We start from the raw sequence: 10,745 nt of genomic DNA on the forward strand, positions 1-10,745 counted from the left end.
CGATTTTCCTTTAATTTGTCCGACTCACCTAGCTAGTTATGCTTAGGTGATCTACATATATGAAATAACAACAAGTATATCAGTAAAAATGATGGATGCTCCCCAATGATGCTTTGTCGATATATTGTTTAATTGTGTGGAAAAAAAGGTGACCTTGAAAAAAGCTATTCTTAGCCTCAGTGACATTGACCTTGACCCCAGTGACCTCAAATCTCATCAAAAAGATAGAGGTCCGTGCAAGGTACCTACATCCCAAATATATAAGGGATCGATCAAATATTGAAGGCTCTATGAGAAACTGTAACCAAAGTGTGACCTTGAGAAAATCTATTATTAGCCTCGGTGACCTTGACCTTGACCCCAGTGACCTCAAACCTCATCTAAATGTAGAGGTCCATGCAAGGTACCTTCATGCCGAATATGTAAGAGATTGGTAAATATTGAAGGCGCTATGAGAAACTGTAACAAAATTGTTACCAAAAAAAATCTATTTTAGCCTCGGTGACCTTGATCTTGGCCCCAGTGACCTCAAATCTCATCAAAAGGTATAGGTCCATGCAAGGTACCTAAATGCCAAATATGTAAGAAAACGGTAAATATTGAAGGCGCTATGAGAAACTGTAACAAAATTGTGACAGAAAAATCTTTTATTATTCTTGGTGACCTAGATCCCAGTGACCTCAAACCTCATCAAAAGGTAAAAGTCCATGAAAGGTACCTACAAGTCAAATATGTAAGAGATCGGAAAAAATATTGAAGGTGCTATAAGAAACAGTAACAAAATTATGACGGAAAAATCTATTATAAGCCTCAGTGACCTTGACCACAGTGACCTCAAAAAACATCAAAAGGTAGAGGTCCATGCAATATACCTACATGGCAAACATGTAAGAGATTGGTAAAATATTGAAGGCGCTTAGAAAACCGGTAACAAAAGTGTGACGAAAGTAAGTAAGGAACCCCAAACTGGCAACCATATGCTCCCCATATATATATATATATATATATATATATATATATATATATATATATATATATATTCACACATATGGCCAGTTACGGGGTCTCTGATTTAGAAATAGGTTATGGGGTTCCCACTTTAAATACATGTATCTCCATACCCTTTTTTATCCGATATAAACACGAATTAAGGTATATAGGGGTACCTACTATATTATTGTATATAAATACGTCATTTATTTAACGTCTTATACAAGGAAATATATAGCGAACTTATTTGCGAGGTATATACAATTTCAATTTCAGACGTGATTGTGGTTTTCGATTTAAGACCTTATTGTGAGATTTGATTGCATTACCTCCCCTACACCCCCCTCATAGTAATTAAAGGAGCCTAGAATGCGGGGTTGTATATAGACCCCGTTTTTTATATTGACCTCGTAAGTACAGTCTGAAAACTACCGAGACCGCGTAACTGGCACTATATATTGGTATATATATATATATATATATATATATATATGGGGAGAATAAAAAGTTAATCCTATAGTTAGTCACAATATTGTCATGGCATGTCAGTTTATTTGAAACTTCCCCATCAAATATATCTTAATGTTTAACAAAACCGCCAACTAAAGCGTTTACTTCTCACATGCACCAGTTAATCTGTCTCTTTTTGACTGCTTCCATGTTTAAGTACAATGTGAAATCGTTCACATACGATATCTTCAAATGCTCTATATTTGGTCCTCGCCTTTATCAGACTCCATTAAGTAGACTCCAATTAAGTTTTACAGCTTCCGTCCGTTTGCAGATAAGCAATAACGCATTTCACAAGAGTACCGCATAACCGCTGCCACGCTCGGCTGCAAAAGCTTGTCAGATTTTTATCCCCACGCTTTTTGAAAAAAAGGTGGGGATATTGTGGTTATCTCCGCCGTCCGTCCGTCCGTCTGTCTGTCTGTCTGTCTGTCCGTCCGTCCTGGCCACTATCTCCTCCTACACTAAAAGCACTAGAACCTTGAAACTTACACACATGGTAGCTATGAGCATATGTGCGACCCTGCACTATTTGAAATTTTGATCTGATCCCTGGGTCAAAAGTTATAGCGGTTGGGGTGGGGCCGCGTCAGAAATTATCACTCATTTTTTTAGGTTATTTTACATTTACTTCTTTATTTCTACACCGATTCACTTCAAATTGATACTGGACCTCTCTTATGACAATATGGTCAATCTCAACCATGCATGGCCCCATTCCCAACCCTGGGGCGCCCCGCCCACATAGGCCACACCCACCAAAAATTTCCATTTACTATAATTTTTTCATTTCTACACGGATTCACTTCAAATTGATACTGAACTTTTGTTATGACATTAGGGTCAATCTCAACTATGCATGGCCCCAATCCCAACCCTGGGGCGCCCGCCCACATAGGCCACACCCACCAAAAAATTCCATTTACTATAATTTTTTCATTTCTACACGGATTCACTTCAAATTGATACTGAACTTCTCTTATGACATTAGAGTCAATCTCAACTATGCATGGCCCCATAACCAACCCTGGGGCCCCGCCCACATAGACCACACCCACCCAAAATTGCCTTTACTATAATTTCTTCATTTCTACACCGATTCACTTTAAATTGATATTGAACTTCTCTTATGACAATACAGTCAATCTGAACTATGCATGGCCCCATTACCAACCCTGGGGCGCCCCGCCCACATAGACCACACCCACCCAAAATTGCATTTTACTATAATTTCTTCATTTCTACACCGATTCACTTCAAATTGATACTGAACCTCTCTTATGACAATACGGTCTATCTCAACTATGCATGGCCCCATTACCAACCCTGGGGCCCCGCCCACATAGACCACACCCACCCAAAATTGCCTTTTACTATAATTTCTTCTTTTCTACACCGATTCACTTCAAATTGATACTGAACTTCTCTTATGACAATACGGTCAATCTCAACTATGCATGGCACAATTACCAACCCTGGGGCGCCCTGCCCACATATGTCACACCCACCCAAAATTGCCTTTTACTATAACTTCTTCATTTCTACACCAATTCACTTCTAATTGATGATGAACTTCTCTTATGACAATACGGTCAATCTCAGCTATGCATGGCCCCATTACCAACCCTGGGGCACACCTAGGTCAAACATTCGGCGTGGGGATACGCGTCGGCCTCTGCCGCGCCATTTCTAGTTTTAGATGTCACAGTGACATTGACCTTTAACCTAGTGACCCAAAAGTGGGTGTGGTGTGTAGAACTCATCAAGGTGCAGCTACATATGAAGTTTCAATGTTGTAGGTGGAAGCGCTTTTATCTTAGAAGCAATGTTCAAAACCTTAACAAAATGTTAAGGTTTTAGTGGACGACGCCTGACACGACGAGCTGGCTATGACAATACCTCGGGTTTTTTCCGAAAACATCCGAGCTAAAAATGAAACACTATCATGACTATGTCCCCCCCCCATTTATTTGACCTTGAAGGATGACCTTGACCTTTCACCACTCAAAATGTGCAGCTCCATATATACTCATACATACCAAATATCAAGTTGCTATCTTCAATATTGCATAAGTTATGGCCAATGTTAAAGTTTGACGCAAACAAACCAACAAACAAACAGACAGGGCTAAAACGTACTCAACGGTATACATACATTATGTTTGATCCGTAAAGTTGAATTTTACCAGAAACGGCTTACCTAAACCGTTTTCGTACTCCGCAAAGACATCATTTTTCAATAAATGTTCCAAGTTTAAGGAAGATAAATCATGTTTACCATAACCAAATTTACAAAAGTAACAAAAATGGAAATTTTCATGAGACTTTATTCCTGTTCAGATTTATTGAACTTGGCTTCATTTAAAAGACAATTCCTTAGTCCAAGACCAGTATCTTCGTGAAAAAAAATCAATAGACCTGAACGAAACTCGATCTTGATCTGTAAGTCATTTTCCAAAAATCATGTCAATATCTGCCAGCATTTAGGAAAAGGTTCGGAATACTGTTATTCTAGAGAAAATGTCTAAGTTCTGAGCCCATAACTTCGCCAAAAAAAGGATCGGAACGAAATTTAAACTTGATCTGTAAGTAATGCATGGCCTCACAAACAAAAATCAGGTAAACATTGGAAAGCATTTAGGAAAAAACTCTGCAAACGGATTCCGGACGTACGGACGGACTGACAGTGCGACTGCAATATTCCACTCGACAGGCGGCATAAAAATTAAGAGACAAGTCTGACATACAAATGGCTCCCTATTCATCTCTTTATCAGATATGAAGTCAATGCAATGTAAGGATTTATTCATTTGTATCTACTTGTGGAAAAAAATAATCAATATCCTATTTGCTATTAATAAAGGTCAATGACGGTCGAAACGGGAACAATGCAGCATCACAAAACATGGGTAGGTGTGTTACTTTTGCTGTTTCATTTTACATCTTAAGTAATGCTCCACTGCGTTAATCAACAAGAATTATGTCTCTATATTCATCCCTTTTGATACAAACCGGAACTGGCACATGTCATGGATGTTTCGCAATTCACATACACAAATAAATGTATAGTTACCATGCACTGCTGTATTTTTAAACGTAAGGCAAACAAGGGTCAGCGATAAAAAAAAATAGGCTCAGTGATAAGACATAGATCAGTCAGGTTACCGGAAACATAACTATTTTCATGCCAAACTAGTCGAGCTGATTAGCAGGAATTTGGACAAAGATGCAATATCACGCTAGGTCACCATGTCAGCGACCTATATAGAAAATTGCAGCGTAATCACCTTCCAAACTAAAGAACCAATACGAACCCATGCAAGTGCCTCTATATGTACTTTCAGCATTTTTTCTTTCTTTTGCGTCTTTACTGAAAGGAAAAATATTAATATATAAATTGAAAAGGCAAATAATTGTGATAACAGCAACATATGGGGCCAGTTTACAGGGGTAAACATTCAAATAAAGAGATTGTCCAGGACAACCAAAATATTACGCCAGAAGAGTGAAAAAAATAATTTACTAGTCCGACAGGACAAGGGACAAAGTCAAGGTCTTCTTTTTCTCTAGTAAAAACAAGCAACAATCATTTAAAATACTTCCTTCCAAAACTTAACATTTTCATTGAACGATATAGAGCGAGGTTAAGCGATACTTGTTCACTGTTAATCTGATACTGTACCAATGGAGATAAAGCATAGTTAAATTCACAACATATTCGCAGTTAGTGGCCTTATATTAAATTGTATTAACCAACGCATTATTCTATTGCGGTTTTTACGTCAGTTTTTTTAACACAGATGACCAGTTTTATTATCAACTAACAAGGGCTGTTTGTAAAACATGCATGCCCCCCATATGGGCTGTCAGTTGTAGTGGCAGCCATTGTGTGAATACATTTTTTGTCACTGTGACCTTGACCTTTGACCACGTGATCTGAAAATCAATAGGGGTAATCTGCCAGTCATTATCAATGTACCTATGAAGTTTCATGATCCTAGGCATAAGCATTCTTGAGTTATCATACGGCAACCATTTTACTATTTCTAGTCACTGTGACCTTGACCTTTGACCTAGTGACCTGAAAATCAATAGGGGTCATCTGCGAGTCATGATCAATGTACCAATGAAGTTTCATGATCCTAGGCGTAAGCTTTCTTGAGTTATCATCCGGAAACCATTTTACTGTGTCCGAGTCACCGTGACCTTGACCTTTGACCTAGTGACCTGAAAGTCATTAGAGGTCATCTGCGAGTCATGATCAATGTACCTATGAAGTTTCATGATCCTAGGCGTAAGCGTTCTTGAGTTCTCATCCGGAAACCATTTTGCTATTTCAGGTCACCGTGACCTTGACCTTTGATATAGTGACCAGAAAATCAATAGGGGTCATCTGCGAGTCATGATAAATCTACCTATCAAGTTTCATGATCCTAGTCATAAGCGTTCTTTAGCTATCATCCGGAAACCATTTTACTATTTCGGGTCACCGTGACCTTGACCTTTGACCTAGTGACCTGAAAATCAATAGGGGTCATCTGCGAGTCATGATCAATGTAGCTATGAAGTTTCATGATCCTAGGCATAAGCGTTCTTGAGTAATCATTTGGAAACCATTTTACTGCTTTGGGTCACCGTGACCTTGACCTCTGACCTAGTGACCTGAACATCAATAGGGGTCATCTGCGAGTAATGATCAATGTATCTATGAAGTTTCATGATCCTAGGCATAAGCGTTCTTGAGTTATCATCTGGAAACCATTTTACTATTTCGGATCACCGTGACCTTGACCTTTGACCTAGTGACCTGAAAATCAATAGGGGTCATCTACGAGTTATGATCAATGTACCTATGAAGTTTCATGATCCTAGACCTAAGCATTCTTAAATTATCATCCGGAAACCATTTTACTATTTCGGGTCATCGTGACCTTGACCTTTGACCTAGTGACCTGAAAATCAATAGGGGTTTTTCTGCGAGTCATTATCAATGTAGCTATGAAGTTTCATGATCCTAGGCATAAGCGTTCTTGATTTATCATCTGGAAACCATTTTACTGCTTTGGGTCATCGTGACCTTGACCTTTGACCTAGTGACCTGAACATCAGTAGGGGTCATCTGCGAGTCATGATCAATGTATCTATGAAGTTCTATGATCCTATGCATAAGTGTTCTTGAGTTATCATCCGGAAACCATTTTACTATTTCGGGTCACCGTGACCTTGACCTTTGACCTAAAAATCAATAGGAGTCATCTGCGAGTCATGATCAATGTACCTATGAAGTTTCATGATCCTTGGCAAAAGCGCTCTTGAGTTATCATCCGGAAACCATCTGGTGGACGGACGGACCGACATGAGCAAAACAATATAACCCCTCTTCTTCGAAAGGGGGGGGGGCATAATGAGAAAACTGCCCCCCTCCCAATAGCCATGTTACTCAACTGACCGGAACCATTTTTGAACTCAACTCTCGTATCAAGGAAACAAATGTTCTGAGCAAATTTCATGAAAACTGGGCCAAAAATGTGACTTCTAGAGTGTTCACATGTTTTCACTATATACATATAGAGAAAATGCCCCGCATACTGGCGGCCATGTTTATTCACCAATCCCGACCATTTTCAAACTCGTCCGAGATATCAATAAAACCAATGTTTTGACCAATTTTCATGATACTTGGGCAAAAATTGTGACTTCTATAGTGTTTACAAAGTTTCTCTATAGCCAAATAGGGAAACGTGTGTTACTTGGGACCGGTGGGTTACTCAGAACAGGAAGATTTTTGGGGACAGGGTAAGGGTGCAGCGCTTCCATGGGAGTTTCACTGGTTATTTCCTGCACTTCGTGACCGTAAACTGCGTTCTGGTGCGTACCTTACAGATGGGCCATAGAAGGGGCCTCTAAGGAAAAGAAAAAGGAACAGGACTACATGGACTAGATAGTAGCTCTCTACCGGGTCTTTCCAGGGGCAAACCTAGCGACTTGAGCGGGACGAGGACGCTTTATGCAACATCAGCGACATGCCTGTCACCACCACATGGTCCGCCTGAATCAACAGACCCTTGGGGAACAAAAGCTTTGCAAACTGCTATCATAGCTGGACAACTTCTGCTGGCTGTTACCAGTGGGATTCCGATAACTAGACACCTCATGGTTGGTTACCACAGTGCTACCATAGCTGGACAACTCCTTCTGGCTGTTTCCAGTGGGATTCCGATAACTAGACACCTCACGGTTGGTTACACCATGTTTTCAGTTGGATGCTATATTAACCTACTTTTTCTGATCTTGCTACACATAATGTGTGATTTCAATCACATTTAAATTTACCTTTTCATTTGCATATAGAAATACATATACTAGTATGTGTTTTGACGTGATGATTTTTGTAATTGTATTTTATTTCATGCAGTAACAGCAGTTGTGAACAAACGACCCCGGTGACCTATGTTTTTCTTTATATATCCTTATTAAGTTATAACTCGTAATAAATTTGGTTAAATTTGGACAAAATCTAGATATGGGAAGGCATGTCAAGATAAAAATGACTTGTGCGCATTTTATATATTCTCATATGTAAAATTCTGTTGTTGTTTTTTTTGTTAACACTAATAAAAAATAATCATTCGATTGATGTTGCTTTTAAACTGAATTTGCAGTCAAATTGAATCAGTATGATACATTTTGAGAGAAATAGAGGTTGTTTTTAACAGTTTTCTCTTTAATTTACTCATTTTTTATGTTTTTACCTTATTTGTTAAAAAAAAGTTATGCTGAAATAGGCTTGTTGTTCAAGTGCGAATACAAAATTAACAACACCGGCGACCCATGATTTTTTTATACTTATCTATCCACAATAGATGGTTCTAGCTTAATACCAAAAATTATCAAATTATATATAACAAAATTTTCATTAAAGCTGCATCATAGTCCTTAACATACGATTATATATTTCGATGGTGAAGAAATGCACTCATAATAAGGCATGTGAGGACACACAATTATTTATGATGTGCAGTCCCGTAGTATAATCTACTTACACTAATGTGTGGTTTGACAATGATAACACACATTTAATGCGGTGAACATGCGACTAACAAATGAAAAAAAACCCACAAAAGTTAAACTATTGTTTTCAATTGAATTATTTAGAAACGTACATTGTACACTTTATTTCAAACTCAGCATTTACGCCGAATTCTTTTTAAAAAGATATTTCTTGTCATATTTAGTTGTTTATGTCCCCTACCGATTTCACCGGAGGGGACTTATGGTTTTCGCTGTGTGTGTCTGCCTGTCTGTGAGTCGGTCATACTTTTCTGGATCCTGCGATAACTTTAAAAGTTATAAATATTTTTTCATGAAACTTAAAACATGGATAGATGGCAATATGGACATTTTAGACTAGAAATACTGCTGAAAATGGTGGTTTTCTGGATCCTGCGATAACTTTAAAAGATCTTCATATTTGTTCATGAAACTTGAAACATAGATAGATGGCAATATGGACATTATGCACGTCATTTGATGATTTCATTTTGTTCGTACGTCAAAAATTATGGTTGCTATGGCAACAACAAAAATCTGACAATGGTGGAGCCGGTAGGGGACATTGCTTGGCAATAGTCTTGTTTATATTGGAGAACTGTGAATATAAGCAAACTTAACCTTCTACTATTGCGTTGTTAGCATCCGTGAATACAAAAGATCACCGCTAGGTGTTGAGAACAAAAGAACGTTTCCCAGACATATCAAATTTGACACTCCTGTAGTAGCATGCGCTATGAACGAGGTTACGCAATAGTCGCGTGATAGTGTAATGGACATCCCACTATACTTGTTTATCAGCAGAAGTTTTATTTTCCCGCATCTATTAATAGCCTCACATTATGAATGACCTGTGCTGAGCAAATATACTACGTCATTAAGACGAAGCAGATAGTGGACTACCACTATAATACAAACATTGTTTTTTTTCGGCGTATCTGTCTAAGCCAGCTTTTCACCTTACCTGACCTTTGTAAGTGTCCAATAAAATTCAAATAAAATTCCCTGCGGCTAGACACGAATGAATACACTTCATTTATTCAATTGGCTGATTTGAGCATAATCCCCAAAAACATTGGAAACATGACAGCGTCTTTGTAGTAAAGCACGTGACACTGTTTTACTGCGTGTTCAGCATGAAACAATTATATCTCTAATGAAGAGGCTTGATGGATAGATTAGTTTTACACTCAAGTCTTGACATCAATACAGTTTGTGTGTGCCCCATTATATTTAGAGGATTGTCAGCGCCAGAGCGTTTGCACTAAAGGATATTTTCTCATATTTAGCAATTACTTCCATATTGCTGTCTGTGTACTAATATAGTTAAGTTCATAAAAGTATCGTTTTTCCCTATCCTAATATTCGTTTTGGCTAAAATGTTTAAATTGTTTTCGAAATTGCACATTAAACATGTAAAACTATACAGTTTTAAACAAGCCATCGTTCACGCAGTGGAAGCGTGACCTCACTTTAATGCATTGCATTCCAACCCGCAAGGTATCAGGGCCAGTTCGCGGCCAGTAAAATAATATATAAATATATTATGCTTTCCGGTGGTTTATAGAGAAATATCAGTGAAATAAAACTGGTATTTCACTGTTTTAAACAGTGAAAAATAACAGTGAAAAATAACGATATTATTCACTGTTTTACTGTAAAATGACGTCATATTTTCGACGAAATGACGTCATAAATCCAGCAAAATTATCCAGTTATACTCTTTTGCAATGTAAAAAACAGTGAAAAAGCATAAAAGAAAAACAAAATTTGTTGGATTCGATGGAATATCGATTTTATTTCACTCGTAATCATAAAAAATACATATTTTCATTCGTGGCTACGATCATAAAAAATACATATTTTCACTTGTGGCTGCGCCACTCGTGAAAATAGTATTTTATATGATCACTCGTGAAATAAAATCGATATTCCATCGAATCCAACAAATATCATATGTAATATATATATATATGGTATATATATATATATATATATATATATATATATATATATATATATATATATATATATATATATATATATATATATATATATATATGGTATATATATATATATATATAGTTATATAAGTAAAATGTAATAATCCAGATTGTGAACATTATATAATAAAAGTAAAAACACGTGTATGGGATTTTAAATATATATTGATTTAGCCAACGCGTTTCGCATAG

General features: G+C 37.4%; 1 long non-coding RNA gene across 1 annotated transcript in view; it reads right to left on the minus strand.

Annotated features, from left to right (window-relative positions):
- The window catches only part of LOC127867193 (uncharacterized), a 56,817-nt gene that overhangs the window by 17,370 nt on the left and 28,702 nt on the right, over positions 1–10,745 (minus strand). The window contains exon 2 of the long non-coding RNA XR_008043356.1: positions 4,815–4,870. This is a non-coding gene — a long non-coding RNA (uncharacterized LOC127867193). The remainder of the gene's footprint in view (positions 1–4,814; positions 4,871–10,745) is intronic.

This window comes from Dreissena polymorpha, chromosome 2 (assembly GCF_020536995.1).
Source record: "Dreissena polymorpha isolate Duluth1 chromosome 2, UMN_Dpol_1.0, whole genome shotgun sequence".
In the NCBI taxonomy this organism is placed as follows: Eukaryota; Metazoa; Mollusca; class Bivalvia; order Myida; family Dreissenidae; genus Dreissena; species Dreissena polymorpha.